Raw genomic sequence first — 19,589 nt, 5'->3', positions numbered from 1 at the left:
TCAATATTTGTAGAAGAATAAGAGAAATTTACCTCAATATGACACACAGAACACTTCTGTATGATACTCTCCAGAAATTAAAATGAATAAAAGATTAATGCAAAATGATTACAGTAAAAAATCAATAAAAAACAATTCAAAAATTAATTAAAATTAAACAATTCAAAAAAAAAATAGGTTTTATTTTGAAATTCGTAAATTTGAAAAATCATTTTTCAAAATTTACATTTAATTTTTTAATAAATTTTTTAAAACTTGTTTTGTGTTTGTATGTGTTTAATGGTGCACAAGATGCTGTGTCTATAGTGCACCTATAGCCACAGCACTATAGGTGCACCTATTCATAGGAATGTTGAAAAAATATATATAATAATTAATATGAAGCCAGTTCAATTTCATTTCATCTCAGTTAACTAATCACAGTCGTTCATACATTCCTATTTGTTTCAAATAACAGAAAAGTTCATTAATATTTGTTTTGTGTGTGTATGTGTTTAATGGCGCACAAGCTGCTGTGGCTATAGTGCACCTATAGCCACAGCACTATAGGTGCACCTATTCATAGGAATGTTGAAAAAATATATATAATAATTAATATGAAGCCAGTTCAATTTCATTTCATCTCAGTTAACTAATCACAGTTGTTCATACATTCCTATTTGTTTCAAATAACAGAAAAGTTCATTAATATTTGTTTTGTGTGTGTATGTGTTTAATGGCGCACAAGCTGCTGTGGCTATAGTGCACCTATAGCCACAGCACTATAGGTGCACCTATTCATAGGAATGTTGAAAAAATATATATAATAATTAATATGAAGCCAGTTCAATTTCATTTCATCTCAGTTAACTAATCACAGTCGTTCATACATTCCTATTTGTTTCAAATAACAGAAAAGTTCAGTAATATTTGTGTCTTCACCAATGATATGATTTGATGTTATCCATTCTCGGAGATTAGCCAGAGAATGAAATATTGAAGTTCGATGTTGTTGATAGTGTGGACAGTCAATCAAAATGTTTAATTGTTAGATGTTCAGAGCAGTACGGACACTGAGGAGGATCATCGCCTGTGAGTAGATGGAGGTGAGTCAAATGAGTATGCCCTATTCTAATCTGTGCGAGTACCACTTCTTCTTGCCGAACTGTCTGAATGCATGAGTGCCAAAATTTTGGGTTCTGTTTCAACTGGAAAAGTTTATTATTTGTTTGTTTATGCCATAGCTCTGTCCATTGTGCATGGTATGCTGTTTGAATTATGATATTATAATCAGAAGCTGGAATGATGACAGAGGTTAAGTCTAAGGTTGATGGATTTTTAGCAGAAATATCAGCCAGTTCATTCCCTTTAATGCCTGAATGTGCTGGAATACAGAAAAAGTTCACTTGTTGCTGACGATCTTCAATTTTCAACAGTAAATTCTTGATTTGATTTAAAACAGGGTGAGCCTTATGAAAGGGATTCTGTATTGCTCTTATTGAGCTGAGAGAGCCGTGTAAACTAAATATTCTGCAGATGGGTGAAGAGTCAAATTTTCTAGAGCTAACTGAATTGCAAATAGTTCTGCTGAAAAGTTGCTGTACTCGGGTGGAAGAGAAGCTGATATGATAGAAGAGGGAAACACTGCTGCTGCTCTAGCAGTTAAATGAGATTTGGAACTATCGGTATATATCGGTAAGTAGTCAAAATAGTTTTGAATATGGCTAGCATGGAGTTGTTGCACATTCAGAGTTGGTAGATGATTCTTTCCCCATTGGAGAAAATAAGTATCACAGGTCGGTTGAGGAAAGGGAATCCATGGTAGGTGAGAATAATTCTTTATCTGCTGCCAATTGCGGAGAGGAACATTCTAATTTTGTGATATTTAAAGGTGCCGTAGGCCTGCTGGTCGTATTTTATTTGGTTTATTTCTATAGAGATTGTGAAACAGTGGATTAAAGAGATATGGCTGAACAGAGTGCAGAGAACAATTTTGTATTTAGACTACATATTTAAGTAGTAACAGTTTTCTGCAGAGGTGCAGAGGGGCTCATGGGCTTCAATATATACACTATAGGTTGGAAATGTCCTATAAGCACCAAGAGCAATCCACACACATTGTGTTGTACAGGATCAAGCCAGACAGGTAGTACGTACTACTTTAATGTGCTCAAAGAAGTTTTTAACTTGCTGTCGGGACCATTCCCAAGAATCTGATATTGGCAATCGGAATGGTGGAATTTGATATCCAAAGTTCAGGGTATACATGCAATTTACGTTGATTGCAAAAATGAATCGCAACTGTTTTCTGATGGGAAAGACGATATCCATTGAACTCAGCCCACTTTTCTACTTTATTGAGGGGCATCTGCAATTGCCGCTCAATAGATCTCATGTTCTGAGAATGGCAAGAAACAGAGAGATTGTCCACATTAAGATAGGCCTCCACAGTATTTGGGAGTTCTTTTGTATTGGAATCAATTTTAAGGGCAAATAGGGTTGCACTCAATGCCGACCACTGTGGTACTCATTTTTCCTGCGAGAATGTAGAAGTTTTGGTATCGAACCTAGAAAGGGTGGCTCTGGATAATGTTTCTAATAAATATAGGTAGGGTGCCTCGTAGACCAAGATTACGAAGATCATTGAGAATGCCATACCATCAGGTAGTATCAAATGCCTTCTCTATATCGATGTAGACCATAACAAGGCCTTTTTTTTTTTTTTCTCAAAGGCATTGCAAATTTCAGATTCAGCCTTAATCATCAAATCTAAGGAGGACCTGTTTTTGTGAAAGCCATGTTGACAATTACTCAGGAGATGTTGAGTTTCAATGATCCAAGTGAGTCGACTGTGGATCATTTTTTCAAGAATTTTACCAAGGCAACTAAAGGCAACTTGACAGAGAGATTGGCCTGTAACTATTAGGACTGGAGGGATTTTTTCAAGGTTTCAGAAAAGGCCAAAACTGTAGCATGGTGCCAAGAGGCTGGATAAATATTTTCCAGGAAGATCTGGTTAAAGAAGTAGCAGCAGTTGTAAGTTTCTGTCATCGAGATGCTGCAGCATGACATAATATATGCCATCTGGCCCAGTGACACAGTTTCGTGTTGCTATGCTGGCCTGTAAAAGTTCACAATGTTGAAGAGGCTGATTATACAGAAGTGAGAGTGAGATTCTAAAGTTGATGGGTCTCTGTTCGGTGGCAGTCTTAATTTTTTGGAAATCGAGAGTGTAGTTTGATGCAGCTGAGACCTGAGTAAAGGTTTTGCCTAAGGCATTTGCTATATCTAAAGGAGCAGACAGCTTTTGTCCATTGCAAATTTTTTGCAAAATATTTCCAGAATCGGATCTTTCTGTTTGGATGTGTACTCTACATCCATTGATTTGTCCTGAATAATGTTTTTTGATCTTTTTTGAAGTCTAACTAGGATTATTTTAAGTAGTAGCAATCACTGGCAGAGTAGGAGATTTTACTCGTATCGTAAGAAGCATATTAATTGCTTGGTCTGAGTGCTTCAGGGCACTGAACTATTGCTGAGAGAGGACAGCTCGAGCCCAGTCAGAGATTGATATGTTAGATGGAATGGTAACATCAGTTTGAGTGCATTAGCATTAGCATTAGTAGAGGCATTTGATGCAAGAAAGCAAGCTTATGCAGCATCAGCCAAAAAAAAAAAAAAACCCACTTCCACTTCACCCCTCTGTTCGTTCAAAATACCTGTCCAGCTGAGCCTTAAACTTATTTAGGCTATCAACCTCCACCACAAGGGATGGCAGTCTGTTCCACCAACCAACCAACCACCCGCTGGCTAAAGGCAAATTTCCACACGTCTATCCTACATCTGTCTTTCCTCAATTTGAATTTATGCCCTCTCAGGTGATTTTTCTGAGCTAGAGGAAGAATCCCATCAGCATTGAGCATGCTTAAACCATTCAAGGCTTTATACACCTCTATCAGATCACCTCGCTGGTGCCTAGTCTCCAGACACTGTAATTTGCAAAACTTAAGCCTTTCTTCGTAAGAGCACCCCTTTGTTCCATTCAGTAATCTTGTTGCCCTTCTCTGTACTCGTTCCAGCAGCTCTACATCCTTCTTGAAATGAGGCCTCCAGACCTGTATACAGGACTCTAGGTGTGGCCTGACCATTGCCTTATACAATGGAATAATCACCTCCTTATCCCTGCTGGAAAAATTCCTGTATATCATTGACAATACTCCATGAGCTACTCTTGCAGCCCGTCTGCACTGTCAGAGAACTTCATATCTGCCAGCACAATCACCCCCAAGTCCCTTTCATTCTCTACCACTGTCAGTGTAGTACCACAGAGTTGATACGTTGCGCTGGGGTTGCTGTTTCCCATGTGTAGTACTTTACATTTGTCAATTGTTAAACTTCATTTGCCACCTCTTAGCCCATCTGCTCAACCTTTCCAGATCCTGTTGCAGCAGCATAGTGTCAGTAGTGTCCTTGACAACCCTGCCAACCTTTGTATCATCTGCAAACTTGGACATTAAGCTTGATATACCATCATCAATATCATTTATAAATACAGAAAACAATAATGGACCCAACACTGAGCCCTGAGGGACTCCACTAATAACATTAGTCCACGATGAGCAGTGTCCATTGATTACCACTCTCTGTCTTCTCCCCCTCAACCACCCCTTTATCCATAGCAGCAATTTGCCTCCAATGTCACACTGCTCCAATTTGTGTAGCAGTCTTCCATGTGCAACAGTATCAAAAGCCTTTCTAAGATCCAAGTATATAATATCAAAGTTATTCCCTGCATCCAGTTCTTTTGTGACTGCATCATAGTATCCAATCAAGTTGGTCAGGCAAGACTTCCCCTTAACAAAACCATGCTGTGTCTGAGCTATAACTGAAGTCTTGTCTAAATGATCCTGCAGTGCTTCTTTAATCAGTGCCTCCATTAATTTTCCTGGAACAGAAGTTAAGCTCACAGGTCTATAATTACTTGTGTCAGCCTTTGATCCTCCTTTGTGAATTGGGGTCACATTTGCACATTTCCAGTCTATGGGTACCTCCCCTGAGTCCAAGGAAGCTCTCATAATTATGGCTAAGGGTTTGCTTACTTCCTTTGCTGCCTCCTTTAATATAACTGGATAGATCCCATCCACCCCGGGTGCCTTTCTTGTGTTTATCTTCAACAGTTTCTCCTCCACTTTACTCCCAGTTATTTCAAGATTCTGTAGCTTACTGCTAGAGTTGAATACACCTCTGGCATTCCCCTTGCTGAATAACTCCTCATGTGTGAATGTCGATGCAAAATATTCATTTAGTTTGTTAGCTACCTGAGCAGGATCATCAACAGTTGACCCATCAATATCAAGTGGACCAATCTGATTCATCCCCTTCCTTCTAGAGTTTACATAAGTAAAGAACTCTTTGCTGTTTTTCTTTGCATCCCTTGCCAAGGATTTCTCGTAATCTGCCTTCGCCTGCCTAACCTGCTTTGTAACTTGGTTGCATATCAACTTGTATCTATCATAGGCTTCTGTGTCGTGTGTTAATTTGTAAGTATCCTATTGTTTGAGTGGCTATTGTTTGATAATTTTTTACAATATTTGCATTCCTTTCACCTCAAAGGTGGCACTTGTGCATATGTCCATTCTGATATTTCCTGAGATTTGATAATTTGGAATCTCCTCTTTTCAATGTTCTCTGGCTTAAAATCTATTTTCATTTGTTGTCTCTCACTTGGAGCTATTTTACTTTCTCTCTTTGCAAGTTGACTTTCTCCAGTCCAACTTTCCTAACAGTGAGGTAATTTTCCTTAGTGATTTTAATGTTCACAACTCCAGCTGACTTCCATTTTCTAGTAACACCGACCCAGCTGGTCGAGATGCTGAGGCTTTTGCAATTACTAACGACCTTGCACAGATTGTTCATTTACCTACAAGAATACCACACAATCTTAACCATACAGCCAACACGCTCAATCTTTCTCTCACAAACAACCCTTCTAAATACACCGTCAAAGTGAGTGGTCCTTTAGTCTAGTCACCTCAGTTCACGACTTCGTGATTGTCTTTTCTCAATTGGAACCTTTATCTCATGGCTATTCCCAACCTCATGTTGTTTGGCATTACAAGATTGTAAAATGGGATGACCTGCGAGATTCCTTTTCTTCTTTTCCTTGGTCGGATTACTGTTTCAAAACTTCTGATGTCAATGTCTGCTCAGATCGGTTCAGTGAAATTATTCTTGCAGGAATGGAATCCTTTATCCCACACTCGACTTTAAAATCTCGTCCTTTAACTAAACCTTGGTTTTCCAATAAATGTGCTAAGGCTGTTCAAGAGAAGAATGTTGCATATCGTAATTGGCTTGTTTCCAATTCTTTCATTTTTTGCCGATACCAAAGCTCGCAACAATTGTAAAGCAGTTATTAATCAGTCCAAACTAGATTTTGAACAGGCTGAGAGTAGAAATCTTGCTTCTTGCTCTAATGGTAGCAGTGCATTCTGGTCTCTTTACAAAGCTATTGGCTTGTTATTTGGTTTTTAGGAGCATCAGCAACTAAGGCCATATTTCTCCGGGGATATGGCGGTGGTCATTCCATGACCTTTCCGCATCCTCCGTATTTGGTGGTCACGGGCTCGAACCCGGTCTAATCATGAAGCGTGTGCTACGCACTGCTGCTCCTGCCCACCTGGATACAGAGGCAGCCCAAAGCTATTGGCCACAACTTTTGCCCACCTCTGTCAAAACCAGATGGTTCTGTTGCCACTTCAGCCAAGGATAAAGCTGACCTGCTAGCATCCCATTTTCCTTCCAACTCATGTATTAATGATCTTGGTAAAACACCTCCCAGAATTAACAACACGCTCCATTTGATGCTGCCCGTGGTCTTCCATCAGAAGGATTTTGACAAATCTTGATGCTAGGAAAGCTCCAGGTTGGTCCTGGTGGTATTTCTCCACTTGTTCTCAAAACCAAGGAAAGGAGCCTGTGCTCCTGAACTTACTTTCCTGTTCTAAATTGTCTTTGCCCCATTCCAGTGGGGCAAAGACAACTTAGCTGATTTCAATCCTTCTAAAACTCAGTCTTGTCTTATATCTCGCTCCTATGCTTATCTTTGGTGACACTCGAATTTCTAGTTGATATATCTCTTTTGGGGATTACCCTGACTTATAATCTCTTTTGGCACAAGCACATTACAAATATTTCTTGCTCTGCATCAAAAAAGCTTGGTTTTCTCTTTCACTCTCAGCGTTACTTTTTTCCAAACAGCTGTTCACTCTGTAGAAATCACAAATTCGCCCAATCATGGAATATTGTTCCCACATCTGGAGTGGCACCCCCAAAAATTCTCTCAGGCTACTAGATTCCATTCATGAGAGTGCAATTATGTTAATTGATGACTCATCTCTAACAGAATATCTCCATTCGCTGTCTCATAGACATACTGTTTCTGCTGCATGCCTTTTCTACAGATACTTCCATGGGCACTGTTCTTCTGAATTGGTACTATAATTCCCGCTCTCTCTTTGAAAACAGTTCAAACACGTACCACCACCAGCCAATATCCATTTACTTTCCAAACTCACAGAACCAACTTTTCATCTTCCTCATTTATTCATTCAACTGCCATTTTCTGGAACAACCTTCCTTCATACGTATTTCCTGAAAATTACAGTCTACAGAAGTTCAAGTCTAATGTCGACAAATACCTTCTCTCGTCTTCTCAACCTCCAACCCAAGCATGGTACTAAGTACTAAAGGTTCTAATACTTCTCGTGTTTGAGGTTTTCATAAAAATAAAAGGAAAACAAAAGGGTACGTTAGGTATTTTTTTTTTTTTTTTTATGAGAACCCCAAACACGAGAGGTATTATAACCTATAGTACTTAGTACCGTGCTTGGGTTGGAGGTTGAGAAGACGAAAGAAGATATTTGTTGATATTGGACTTGAACTTCTGTAGATTGTAATTTTCAGGAAATACGTATGAAGGAAGGTTGTTCCAGAAAACAGCATTTGAATGAATAAATGAGGAAGATGAAAAGTTGGTTCTGTGGGTTTGAAGTTGGACAGTAAATAGATGTTGGCTGGTGGCGGCATGTGTTCGGACTGTTTTGAAAGAGAGAGCGGAAATTATAGAAGCCAATTCAGAAGAACAGTGCCCATGGAAGTATCTGTAGAAGAGGCATGCAGCAGAAACAGTGCGTCTATGAGAAAGCGAGTGGAGAGACTCTGTTAGAGATGAATCATTAATTAACCTAACTGCCCTCTTCTGAATGGAATCAAGAAGCCTGAGAGAGGTTTTGGGGGCACCACCCCAGATGTGGGAAGAATATTCCATGGCAGGGCGGATTTGCGATTTATACAGAGTGAGCAGCTGTTTGGGAGAAAAGTAACGCCGAGAGCGAAACAGAAAACCAAGTTTTTTAGATGCAGAGGAAGCAATATTTGTAATGTGCTTGTGCCAAGAGAGATTAGAAGTCAGGGTAATCCCCAAAAAAGATATATCATTTTGCCTAGAAATCGGAGTGTCACTAAAGATAAGCATAGGAGCAGAAGAATCCTTTTTGCGAGATATAAGACAAGATTGAGTTTTAGAAGGGTTGAAATCAACTAAGTTGTCTTTGCCCCACTGGAGAATTACCTGAAGATCGGCATTTAAGGAATTGGCAGCAGATTTTCGAGAACTTGAAGCTGATTGAGCTGGACAAGGTTTCTCAAAATGGAAAGTTGAATGCAATGTGCTATCATCGGCAAAACTATGGATAGGATTTCCAGTCAATGGAAGAAGGTCATTGATATACAAGAGGAAAAGAGTGGGGGAAAGAACTGAACCTTGGGGGACACCGGCATTAGTGGAGAAGTTAGAAGACAGAGAGCCATCTACCATCACCCTCAGTGAGCGATCAGAGAGAAAACTGGATAACCAATTACAAAGAACAGTTAGCAAACCATAAGATGGAAGCTTGTTTAGAAGACCTTTATGCCAAACACGATCAAAAGCCTTTGAGATGTCAAGAGCAACTACTTGTGTTTCACTGAACCTTTCCATTGAATTAGTCCATAAATGGGTAACATAAGCCAGAATATCACCAGTGGATCGACACTGACGGAATCCATACTGGCGATCGTTGGTCAGACGGAAGGTTTCTAGGTAGTTTAAGAGTTGGCGGTTAATTGATTTCTCCATTACTTTAGAAAGAGTAGAAGTAATTGCAATGGGACGATAATTGGATGGGAGGGATTTGTCACCCTTTTTAGGAACTGGCTGGATATGAGCAAATTTCCAAGCAGAAGGAAAAACACCTTTGGAATAAGAAAGTGAAAAAAGGCGGCAAAGAATAGGAGTAAGTTCAGGAGCACAGGTTTTGAGAACAAGTGGAGAAATACCATCAGGACCTGGAGCTTTCTTAGCATCAAGATTCATCAAAATCCTTCTGATATCCTTTTGACGGAAGACCACAGGAGGCATTGAATGGAGCGTGTTAGGAATGGTGGGAGGTGTTTTACCAAGATCATTAATACATGAGCTCGAAGAAAAATGGAATGCTAGCAGGTCAGCTTTATCCTTGGCTGAAGTGACAACAGAACCATCTGGTTTGGACAGAGGTGGGAGCAGAGATGGGCAAAAGTTGCGGCCAATAGCTTTGGCAAGAGACCAGAATGCTCGGCTATCATTAGAGCAAGAAGCAAGTTTTCTACTCTTAGCCTGTTCAAACTCTAGTTTGGACTGATTAATAACTGCTTTACAATTGTTGCGAGCTTTGGTGTAGGCAGAAAATGAAACTGAAGAATTAGAAACAAGCCAATTACGATATGCAACGTTCTTCTCTTGGACAGCCTTAGCACATTTATTGGAAAACCAAGGTTTAGATAAAGGACGAGATTTTAAAGTGGAGTGTGGGATAAAGGATTCCATTCCTGCAAGAATAATTTCACTGACACGATCTGAGCAAACGTTGACATCAGAAGTTTTGAAACAGTAATCAGACCAACAAAAAGAAGAAAAGAAGTCTCGCAGGTCATCCCATTTTGCATTCTTGTAATGCCAAACAACACGAGGCTGGGAATAGCCATGAGATAAAGGTTCCATTGGAGAAGAGACAATCACCAAGTTGTGATCTGAAGTGCCTAAAGGACCTCTCACTTCAACCTTGTACTTAGAAGGGTTGTTTGTGAGAAAAAGATCAAGCGTATTGGCTGTATGATTAGGATTGTCCGGTATTCTTGTAGGTAAATGAACAATCTGTGCTAGGTCATTAGTAATTGCAAAACCTCAGCATCTCGACCTGCTGGTTCGGTGTGACTAGAAAATGGAAGCCAGCTGGAGTTGTGAACGTTAAAATCACCAAGGAAAATTACCTCACTGTTAGGAAAGTTGGACTGGAGTAAGTCAGGTTGCAAACAGAGGAAGTCAAAGAGCTCCAAGTGATTAGTGGAGTTGGGAGAACGGTAGAGACAACAGATGAATTTTACACAAATGAAGTAGAGAGATTTTAAGCCAGAGAAGATCAAAGAGAGGAGATTCCAAATTGCCAAGTCTCTGACAGGGAATATCAGAACGGACATATGCACAAGTACCACCTTTGAGGCGAAAGGAATCATGCAGCAAATAATTTGGACATCTGAGATGAGCAGTAGTTGATTCAACTGATAACTGAGATTCAGTCAGAAAAAGTACATGGGGTTTGGAAGACTGCAAGTGGAAATGGACATCGTTGAGATTAGAATTGAGACCACGTATATTTGTGAAATGAATTAGGAAGTCCTTGGGAGGTTTAGATCTTTTCGCAGATAAGCTTGCTCTATTATTTTGACAATTCATGGTGTATTCAATAGTAAGAAAAAGTGGGTGGGACATGCTGTATGAAGTAATGAAATTTTTGGATATGGCGTACATGTGGTAAGAATATACGCAGATCCTTGACATAACGTGGCCTCAACAATGCTCCCCGCATACACACTACTCGGACTCCCTCCAGTCACTATCTGGCAGAGTAGAGGTAGCAAGATTATACACTAGCTGATCCGGAAGCTTCCTAGATAGTTACCAATAGGTTCATTCCGGTGTACTAACTAGCGGCCGGCCTGCGAACACCATTTTAAAGCTGTACCCTCGAAATGTAAGGAATATTGGATCTCGCCACGACATTCATCATAACCTCAACAATCATCAATCATACTGCATGATGGAAGAGATAGGGAAGGGTTGGCCGGAACTTAGCTCTAGAGACTAAACATGGGTTCCACCACTTCAAGCCTCCAATAAGCAAAGTGGTGGTATTTCACCGGTTGATGAGAGTCATCTACCACCTAGTACTCCTGGTAACATAGAGGGGCGGCGTTCCTCCATGTGGTGTGGGCGCCACACCTCAACCCCTGCTTACGTTGGTTCACACCTGGGTGGTCACCCACCATGTACTTGTGCATGAAGGTTATACCCAGGATTACTAACAGTCCCACCATCCTGAAGGTGCAAGCAGAGGATTTGGCTGTCATAGACCGTCCGGACTTCGCCGAAATTGGGTCCACTTCGACTTGAGTGTCACCCGAATATCAGTTCCATCAGCGTTTTAGACTCCCAGGTAGCAAGAACAGCTTGTCTGGCATATCTGAGAGAATGTCTGTGACAACCTCAAGGACATACTGGGTGTAATTAATTTTCTTGCTTCCTGATAACTAACTTTGTTTTCAACTTTGTATTTCACTATTTTTTTCTCCATTTTCGGCCTCTCACGTGTCTTAGAGTAAGCAGGATGGTTACCTTTGCAGTTGAGACAGGTCATTTCTTTCGCCGAACAATCTACTTTGACTGTGATCGGAGGTCCACAGTTGGGACAAGCTGAGTTCTCTCTGCATGCTGTTCGAGAGTGGCCATACTTTTGGCATTTATAGCATCTCAACTGATTAGGAATGTAAGGACGAATGTCACAGAGTAGATATCCTGCTTTTACTGACGAGGGTAGATTTGTACTATTAAACATGAGAATGATATTTCTGGTGGGTGTGAGTATATTGTCCCTTTTAATCATAATTCTTTTAACGGCAGTTATGTTTTGTTCCTGAAGTTCTTCTTTAATTTCTTCCTCTGTCACATTCAAAAGGTCCCAACTAGATATAACACCTTTAGATGTATTTAGGGTTGCACGGCGAGTTATTTTCACTGGAATTTTAGCAAAATTTATTTGTCATTTGTAAGAGTTTTTCAAAATGCCTGCAGTTGACAGTTTCTACAAGTAAGTCCCCTAATTGCAGTCTCTTAACCATCTGGGAGACCCTGCAATACTTTCCATGTGTTTTTGGATTAGAAAGGGGGATAGCTTACTAAGTGGCTGTTCTGATAATGAGTGCATTATAAAGAATGCAGGAAACTCATTCGCAGAGGAAATGGTTTTTAACCTCTTTGGTTGCGACGATTCATGCTCATTTTCTGACTCTGGCCGACAACTTGTCGGTTCTAAAGAGGGAAACATATTGTGTTCCATGTTGGCTCCTATTTGCATTGTGTTTTGAATTTTAATTAATTTTTGAATTGTTTTCTATTGATTTTTTACTGTAATCATTTTGCATTAATCTTTTATTCGTTTCAATTTCTAGAGAGTATCATACGGAAGTGTTCTACATATCATACTGAGGTAAATTTCTCTTATTTTTCTACAAAGGCAGTAATTAATATCATCCACTTAGGTGCATTTCTCTATGTACATGTTTCACAGTCTCTTTTAGCTCTTTGATTAAGTAGTTGTCTTTGGTTATGTTTTTTAAAAAAGTGGCTACATCCAGTTGTCAATATGCTAGATCAGGATGCCGGAGTAGCTAAAAAATTTCCATCTACTCTCATTCAACGATCTCTAAAAATTTGGTACCTCTGTAATATTACCTCAGTGTTTAATATTATCTTGATATTTAAGAGTTGCTAAATGAAAAGAAACATTCTCTTGGGTTTTTAAAGCTTATTGAGTTTTCAAATGAAAAATAACTAACTCCTATGAATCAGGAAACAAATCAGATAATAACAAAGAACACAAATTTTCTTGTGCCAGAACAGAAAATACTCTAATGCATTCTTAGACTAATAAGAAATTTATTACAGAACAATTTTCGTGAAGATAACAAGAATATTCAAGCAAGTATAGTATAGTATAGTATATAATATAATACTGTCAATTAATCAATAAAATCTATTAATCTTGTTAAACTCCATTGTCAATTAAATTGTATTTTTTAACTAAATACATATAACGACTTAGACTACAAACGTAACATAATTAATTAATACATAACTTGATACAGAAGTTAAACGGAACTGGTAGATAATACTCGATACTGAAAAATATATATAGCATTATAACTGTGTTGGGATACAAGTTTATGATTATAATTTTTTACTGAAATTGAAATTTTATTGAAATTAAATCGAAATCTGATAGAGGTGATCTGATAGAGGTGTATAAAGGCTTGAATGGTTTGAGCATGCTCAATACCGATGGGATTCTTCCTCTTGCTCAGAATAATCACCTGAGAGGGCATAAATTCAAACTGAGGAAAGACAGATGTAGGATAGAGTGCAGAAATTTGCCTTTAGCCCACAGGTAGTTGGTTGGTGGAGGTTGATAGCCTAAATAAATTTAAGGCTCAGCTGGACAGGTATTTCGAACGAACGGAGGGGTGAAATGGGAGTGTTTTTTTTTTTTTTTTTTTTTGGCTGATGCTGCATAAGCTTGCTTCTTGCATCATATGCCTCTACTAATGGTAATGCTAAAGCTAAAGGAGAGTTGAATTGACAAAAATATTTTTACTGAGGTGTAAAAATAATGAAAATTTGCTAAATAAAATCCTTCTGTCTGAAGAGGCAGTTTTCAAAATCAAGGAACAATTTAACTGACAGAATTGCATTTATTAGTCACTGAGAACCCTAATATCCAAACAGAAAAAAAATTCCAACTCTTGAGGCATTGTTGTCTGGGCAGAATTTGCTCTGAAGGGAACTGCTAGACAATTTTTTTTTCATTGAAAAATATCAGTCAGATAACTATTTATCCATATATCAAGATTTTACTTATTCTGAAATTAAAGGAAAATATCTATTATTCAAAAATTACTACACAAATGAAATGGGAATCATAGTTCTACTGAGTGGTCACTATATCACTATATTTATTTCCCCACCACTTTTTTTTTTTTTTCTGTGGGGCTATTTAAAAGTCCATGCCTATTACAGGACACCTCATACCTATATGAGGTATCCTATAATAGGCAGGTAATAGCAAACTATAAACTGTACAATTCACTAAAACTGATCATGTGGTATGTTTGAAAGTTTGCAAAATGTGTCAAATGACTTCTTTCTTCAATAAGGCTAAAGATCATCATTTTGAAGTTTAACCTAAGCACAGTTTACAATATGACCATAAATTCTGTTTGTTAAATAACAGAAGTTCATGTTCTATTATAATGTTCCTAATTATAATTTTTCTATAGTTCCAAGCAATGTAATGTGGACCCTGGCATTTGCTATGCTCCATATAAACAAATAAAGGATTAATTTAAGGAGTCACAGTAAGTTTCACAGTTCATTTAAAGTCATTTGATTGCAAACTATGTGCACCACTCACCTATAGATTTTATCTTTTACAAATCTCTGGTAGATTTTTTTATTATTTTTTGTTTTATTATTATTTGTTTTTTTGCTAGCGATAAAATGAGCAAGAAATGAGGTACTGCAAAAATTCATACATCACAATATATATTGTAACAAGTATGCATTACATCACAAACTCTATAACAAAATGTAATCTTGAACTCGCTCATTCTGCATGAAAACTCATTCGAGAATAATTCAATTTGAATTCAGTGAATTCAATGTAAATTCAACGAATTCAATGTAAATTTATTCAAGAATACATTTTGTGATCTGCTATAACAGCAGAACTGTAAATACAGAATGCTATACATTATCCTTTCTTAAAATTACTTAAGGTACATAAAAGTAGTGTTTAACAGCCTGTGAGAATGCTAGCCAGCACTCCCACACAGCCTATTGTCTCTCCCCCTCCGAAGCTCCACTTAATCCCCATTTAATGTTATTGCCGAAAAGCCCATTCCACAGTTCTCATCTATTTCACTCTTTATTTCTATTTAATACACATGTTCCCAAACGTTTTGGCATATTAGTTGTTTATGCTCCATAAAAAAAACCCAAACCAACCTTAACTTTTATACCTCGAGTCTCCTTAAAATTTTTCATAAATTTTACATGTTCCCAAAGTTCTAGAACAAGTGAAAATAAACAGATTTGTCCTAAAATTTAGCTATGAATATACACAGCTTAATAAATTGATACATACTTCAACATTCAAAGAAATAAATAAAAAAAAAAAAAAAAGCACTTTGTATCTGGATTAGTGGGATGGTTTGTCCATATTTCATTCATGAAAACGACAAGGGCCCTCCACCCAACAAAAAACTAAGTGCACCCTGGGGGGGGACATACCCCACACTTTGGGGACCTCTGATTTAATGCAGTGTTAATAATTTCTTGCTCTAGAAAACTTTTATTTTTCTTTTTTCAGAATCTCTTGCTCTCTCTGTCTACTAATTGTTACAATATTCCTATCAGGGCTGGACACACCACAGCATGTGCTCTGATAAAACAATTCTTCAGTGATCTCATTGAAACTCGCAAGAGAGAAATGTAACAAACACAATACTAATGGGCAATTATATTCACTTCATCAAATGTCACTAAGTAGAAATGTAATAAATGTCTTGCTCAAATCAGAAGAAAGAAACATGAATAATTTTATTCACAGCTTAGCATAAGGCTTCAATTTTTTTTTTTTAAATTGCAGGTCACCAGAAATATTGTTAAAATAGCTTCTCCGTGGGAGAAGGCATTCTGTTTTATCCAATCTGCAAAAACGGATCTGCTACACCATAATTCAATTTACAGCTGGTAGATGTGATTATTTCTCAGGGATCACTGCTTAATGAGTATGGGCCTAGCAAAAAACAGGTGCCTAACTGAACTAAGTCTTTCTTTTCTTTTTAGATTTAGTTCCTTTTACTTTCTTCTTCAGTTCTTATCTTCTCTAACTGAGTAATAGGAGTCACCCTCTTTTCCAAGGCACGGAAAAGAATGAAATACCACATAATCTGTTTATATTTCCCTTGTATATAATGGCAGGGAATTCAAACGTTTATGATATCAGGAGTGTCAAATCTGGCAGGGATGGCAATGAGTCCTTCCTGTTCTCTATTTCCTGTTCCCTCTTCCTCAAGAGGGAACAGGAAATAAGTTAGGATAGCAACATGAAAGGTGAGGATAATATGGGGAAAAATTGAAACAAAAAATTTAGAGTGGAAGATGGATATGGCAGGTTGTATGAGAGAAAGGTGGAAGAGAATGGGAAGGGAGAGGAAACTTTAGAAGTCAAGATTAAAGTTTTATATTCTGGTGGAGAAAAGAGAAGAAATAGTGTTTCAATAGTATTCAATAAAGAAGTAAAGAAATGTGTAGCAGTAGGTGAATATATTACTGATAGGATAATGAGGATAAAGTACCTAGAGATAGTGTGGTGGTTCAAGTATATACACAGTGCAGCAATTTGAAAGTGAGACGTGTTACGAGTGCTGGTGCTACCATCTACTAGAAGTAAACATGAAATGAAAGAATGATTGTTCCTGAGCACGACAATAAAGGTTGGCAGAAATTGCCACCATTTCAGAATGCACTGTGAGCTGAACTGCACAGCTCTCCTGTGTCTGTGTTGTGGGGGAGGGACAATGGAACAAAGAGCAAACATCAAGTTATGTGTTAGATTGGGCAAAAGTGCCATGAAAATTTCAAATAATAAAGCAAGAGTATGGAGAAAAAACACCATATCTCATCACCCATTTTGTCCCAATGAAGAGAATCACTAGAAGACGATCAACATCCAGACCCAGCAAAAATGGTTTGATTGAAAAGGTACTGGAAATCATTACCAATAACTGATGCGCAATTCTCCAAATAATTTCAGAAGATCTGTGCATTAATAAGGAAACCATTCAGCAAATAATAACCCAGGATTTGAAGAAAGCAAAGGTCTATGCGTGGTTTGTTCAACATTTGTTAACAGGTGATCAACAACAGATGCAAACTGAACACTATATAGAAATAATTGAGGCCACTGGAAGCAAACCTAACTTTCTGAATTCAATCATTACAGGTGTCAAGACATGGTATTTCAGTATGGCTCCACAATGAAGCAACAAAGTGTAGAGTGGAAGACAGCAAACTCTTCCAAAGCCAAGAAAGGTAAAAAATCAAGGTATCATCACTTTCTATGATAGCGAGGAATTGTGTACAAAGAGTTCGTGCCCAATGTTCAAAATGTTATTACTGCTGCTTACTATCTGGACATTTTGAAACATCTGTTGCAGAGAATCCGTTGTGCACAGCATCAGTACATAGAAGATGGCAGTCGGTTCCTCTTACACGACAATGCACCAAGCCACAAGGCTCTCATTGTTGAGGAGTTTTTAGCGAGCAAAAAAGTGCATACTGTCACAACCACTATATTCACCAGACTTAGTCCCGTGTGATTTCTTTTTGTTCCTACAGCTCAAGGCACCACAGAAAGGCTGTTATTTTGATGACGTCGACACTATTCAAAGAGCTGTGATGAGAACATTGAATAGTACAGTATACTATTCATGGTCTTCCACTAGTCATTCCAGCCATTGCGTGATCATTATATGCAGTGTGTAGATGTGGGAGGAAGTTACTTTGAATAAACCAGGATTAGTTTACTCATACATGGGATCATTATTTTTTCCTAGCATCAGTGTTGTTTTCCAATTGTTGCACTGGTGTATATGGCAACATCAGATTATGATGAAAAGGAAATAGGTTTGATTTGATTTTTGTAGCGCAAAAACAGCAAGGTTATAGTGCACCAGGAAAAGGATAAAATATAAAAAGGTATGGAAATAGAGAGAGAGAGAGATAATCTTTATTACCCTTCACGGCGATATAGCCAGGGGCTTTATGGCCGTGAAGGGTAATAAAGATTATGGTAATGATCACAGGAATTTTCATTCCTGTGATCACGACATACGGTCGAAAATCACTGTCAGCTTCAGGAAGGAAAATCGTTTTGAATATTTTCGTTAGATTCTTTTAATTGCGTTAATTTGATTTTTAATTGTTTTAAATTGATTTGAATAGTGTTATTTAATTATTTATATTTTACTCTAATGTACCGGTAAGTTGTCGATTTTTTCATTTTTTCCGTTTTAATTTCTGGAGGGTATCATACGGAAGTGTTCTACGTACTATATTGAGGTAAACTCCTCTTATTATTTTACTAATAAAGAGTATAATAATAAGCTGGATCACTAAGGGAGCAACGTAAGGAGAGTACAGAGAAAAAAAAAAAAAAAGAGTATGATTTAATGTTTAAAAAGGGTGAGTGAATTTTTTTAAATAATGAATTTAAGAATGAATCGACTGAATGCAATGAAATGAATATATGGACTGAATATAGTATTAGAAGTGGCAAGATGATATACAGCAGTTATACAGCATAAAAAAAAAAAAAATTCATTTTCCCATCCCTTCCAATAAGTCAATTTTTCTTTAAATTTATTCAAACTAGCAACTTACAAAACACTAAGTGTGTTTTGTAAATTCCAATAATCATTACTCTGACTGGTGTGTGTGTGTGTGTGTGTGTGTGTGTGTGTGTGTGTGTGTGTGTGTGTGTGTGTGTGTGTGTGTGTGTGTGTGTGTGTGTGTGTGTGTCAACAGTATTTAGTTTATTCAATTTAAAGTCTTAAATACTTCAAGTGTCCTTCAAGATGCCTAGTTTCCAGAGGATCTAATTTACAGAACAAGTCTTTCTTGGAAAGAACATCCTTTTGCAACACTGGTTAATCTTGTTGCTCTTCTTTGTCAAATAATATCATTAACTTTTTAGTGACATCAGGAGCATCAAACCTGACAGGAAAGGAGAAGAGGTGTTCTCTCTTGTCAACAACTCTTTACTTTCCCCTTATAAAAAAAAAAAAAAAAAAAAAAAGACTTTTTTTGCTCTCTTCTAAACCAGTCTAAAAATTAATATATATATATATATATAATCTCTTTTGTCCTTTCCACTTTCAAATTATCATAGCACTAGGTACTAGAAACTGTAATACTTTTCATGTTTGGCCTTTTCATATTAAAAAAAAAAAAAAAAAAAACACTCAACAATTACATGAAATTTTCACAATAATTTCCTATTACTATCTGCACTACATGGTCACTGGGAATAAAAAAAATTGTCAAGGATAATTATTCTATTGTGAAGAAAAGTTGGACTAGATAATCAAAGCTTCAAAGGAAGCTAAAAAAAAAAGTGATTTGTCTAGTTGGGAAAGCAAGTGGCAATAAATGAATTCTAAATAATGAAAGTTAAATAAAAATATTCATATACAGCTGTAATAAAAATATTATGAGTTACCAATTAAGCTATCAAAAACTACCTTTAAAGTACTCAGCACAAAGGGAAACCACCTTATACACTGGCTACAGTGGAAAATCCAACCTACCTTAGCCCTACAAGCCTGGCTTGAGCATATCACCAGATTCAAGGCAA

The 19,589-nt window shown here is 37.6% G+C and overlaps 1 protein-coding gene across 3 annotated transcripts in view; it reads right to left on the bottom strand.

Moving 5' to 3' along the window:
• Positions 1-19,589, bottom strand: part of LOC150088309 (cyclic AMP-dependent transcription factor ATF-2-like) — a 237,356-nt gene that overhangs the window by 168,917 nt on the left and 48,850 nt on the right. The window lies entirely within an intron of this gene.

This window comes from Mastigoproctus giganteus, chromosome 3 (genome assembly GCF_048544385.1).
Source record: "Mastigoproctus giganteus isolate SK-2022 chromosome 3, ASM4854438v1, whole genome shotgun sequence".
Taxonomy (NCBI): Eukaryota; Metazoa; Arthropoda; class Arachnida; order Uropygi; family Thelyphonidae; genus Mastigoproctus; species Mastigoproctus giganteus.
This window is presented reverse-complemented; position numbering and strand designations above follow the sequence as displayed.